The sequence below is a fragment of the Dendroctonus ponderosae genome, unplaced genomic scaffold (assembly GCF_020466585.1).
Source record: "Dendroctonus ponderosae isolate FM_Combo_2020 unplaced genomic scaffold, Dpon_F_20191213v2 Dpon_F_20191213_277, whole genome shotgun sequence".
NCBI lineage: Eukaryota > Metazoa > Arthropoda > Insecta > Coleoptera > Curculionidae > Dendroctonus > Dendroctonus ponderosae.
Window position 1 is genome coordinate 22,616 of NW_026018485.1, and position 3,056 is coordinate 25,671.

The 3,056-nt window shown below is 33.2% G+C and overlaps 1 long non-coding RNA gene across 1 annotated transcript; it reads left to right on the forward strand.

Annotated features, from left to right (window-relative positions):
• The first annotated feature begins 1,018 nt into the window (after positions 1–1,018).
• Positions 1,019–1,677, forward strand: LOC125503731. The gene is made up of 2 exons (XR_007281031.1): positions 1,019–1,132; positions 1,458–1,677. It is a non-coding gene; the product is annotated as an uncharacterized LOC125503731 (long non-coding RNA).
• The last annotated feature ends 1,379 nt before the right edge of the window (positions 1,678–3,056 follow it).

Here is a 3,056-nt window from a genome sequence, read left to right on the forward strand (position 1 = left end):
AATAAATTGGTGCGACCCGTGGTGAACACTTCCGACGTGCTCCGCGTGTGTATTAAATTGAAACTCTCCCAGCTGATTGATGTGGTAAGGTTTTTTTGTTCTCAATCAGCCTTTAGATTTGCTAATATTGACCCTAGACAACAACAACAACAACAACAACAGCAAAAACTTTCTTTGATAGAAATATTTTTGCTTCAACTAGAGAGCATTACGACACACATTTCTTTTATTATGGAATTCAAAATATTCCTGAGATGAGTGGAGTTTAATGGAGGAATTAACAGGGTGTTGCTTGCACGGTCAAAAACGTAAACAGTTCTCATTTACAGTCCCTTTAAACCGTTAATAGTTCCTTTCACCTTATGCAACTATAGGTTTGTTTGGATCTCGTCTGGTTCAGTTTAAGGTTGCAGATGCATTGCGATATGTTTTCAATAATCTGATTATGAGCCTGCTGTATATTATGGAGAGTTAATTTTGTATCCATAGATTCAGATATTTCAACTGTCCACATCTCATAGATATATTTCTGCATTATCAGCCTGTTTAAATTTGCAAACCCATTTTGAGGTGCGCCGAATACATTTCTTTTGTATTGGTTATTGATAAAAATATTAGTAGATCGACAGGGTGTTTCAGAAGGAGATGTAGATCTTATCTGCAATTCTATTCTATCCAGTAAATAGCCAATATACGTGTTTTAAACTCAATATTGTCAAACGCTGTCCTCGTTCGAAAAACGACTTTTCGCCCTCGTAACGAACAACATTTTTTATTCGAATGAAAAACATAACACGAATCATAAGTTATAATAAATAAGAATAACCAAAAATAAAAGGCATCAACTTCATATTTTAAATCTCATGTCAATGTCATTTTTGAAATTGTCATGTTTGGCGTTTGTAATTTTTCAAAAGCGTACTTTTGTAAACATACACAAGTGGAACAATGAGTGTTGAAAATTCAAGTGCTGCTTTCACGGTATGGTGTTTGTATAAGTTGCTTATTTTCTATAAAATTTGTGCTATTTACAAAAATCGTGTTTTCTTGTGGCAACATCGGAAAGCGCAGAAAAATAGACCATTAGAGTGACTTTGACACTGAACTCGTAAGAAAGTTATACTTACAAGTCGTAAGTAAACTTTAAATTATGATCAATAGTTGTCGATAAACGTACGTGATTAATTAAAAAAGCATGTCGGTTACTTCGAATATGAAAATCCTTTAAAAAATATAATGACAGTGATACGTTCAATTTGTCACATTTACTTTTGCCCACATGTAAACAAATGAACAGTAAAAAAAGTGCTTCTTTATGATCATCGCTTCTGATCGAAAAATGGCACTTTTAGATTCATTCAAATCAAAAATCAGTTTTTTGCCACTTTAACGGTTACTTTGAGATTATGTAAAAAGTGTTAAATGCAAAGGTTTTTGATTTTAATGTTTTAATTAAGTTACAGATAAAATTGAAAACGGCCGCCACACTTCGACGATTATAAAGTCATTTTTCGAGAAAAAGCTTTGCAAGCGGAGCTTTTGACCAGAGAAGCGATACTCCCGCTTTGTTTTCCGATCGACGTTTCTAATTGCTACAGTCACAATTTAGTAATTAAGAATATACTGTAAACAGCGTAGGCAGAAGGAGCAATTGATCATTAAATCAATTTTTACTTATTGTTTTTTGCTGTGCTACTTAATAAACCCAAACACTAACACAAAAAGTTAAAGTTTTTATTAACCAAAAACGCAAAAGGTTTGGCAGACATTTAAAAAATGTATTGAAATTGAAAATATAAAAATAACACTTTTAATATATCGCATTTGTATGTTTCCACAGTTTTGAAATCTGCTTAGCTAAACAGCTACGTTACTGATACTATTAGATCCAGCGGTAGAATCCAATAATCGCACACCAGGTATTTGCAAAAGAATGCGCTTTTTTGTGGACATTAAATTGCATGTTACCCAGGAATTTTCAATGAAGCATCCCACATTTTATAGGGGCTGGCAGAAACCCAACTCATTCTTTATATGAAAGGGTTTTACGATAATATACCTAGTTTGGGCCAATTCCAATTTGTAGAAAAACAAAAAACTAACATCCTTCTAAAACACAGTAACGGTTTATTTTAGGGAAAAGCTGTGATGATATTTTTGGTGTCAAATAATTAAGATGGTTTAATGCTATCGATCCACACCTAGGCATTGTGTTCGCGATCTATCAAGACCGACTCTCTAAAATATGGGATTGTTGCTATTTGAATTTCTCTTCGGTGAATTTGTTGATATGCCGCAGTTACACGATCTTTCAAATCTTTCCTACTTTCCATTGTACTTTGATACTCATTGGCTACAGAGCTGATTTCATGTGTCATGAGCACTTTTCGATTTTCTGGTGCCACGTGAATTAGGAAGACTGTGATATAGAAGTCTTTTCACGCTGATGAACTTGATTCAACGTCGCAACGTCAAGAGATAATCTTAAAGCGGCGGTTTTGAATTTATTCGAGAGGCATTGAATAAGGAAAAAAGGTCTTCCTGACGGGAACTCAAAAACCCCTTTTGCTTCGACCATTAATCTTGATAATCCCAAATCAAATTCATCCCTGGGTTTCAGTCATTTATTGTCTCTATTTATCAATCAAAATACGTTTCGGTGTATTTTTCCATGATCATCAGTTTTTCTAAAATGACAGATAGTTTAAGCAAATTTTTTCATTAATTTAAAAAACAACCACAGTTTGTCAACAGCCTCATCATATTACACATTAAAATACATCATAATTGCTATACTTTAAAACATTCTAAAATTAATTAGGCCTAACAGGTGATTAGTCAGGACAATCAAATTTTGGAAGAGACTAGAATTCTTCGTTTAGATACTTAAAAAAAATTTCTTACATGTGTAGCGTTGCTGCTGCTTTAACCCTTGGCATGCATTTGAAGTATTAATTTTAACACAAAGCGAATAAAATACTGTTTATATTGATTTCTTTTACTTTCAGCTATTTTTCTTTGCATTCTGAGGATATTATTTTTGGTTTGCAAAATTC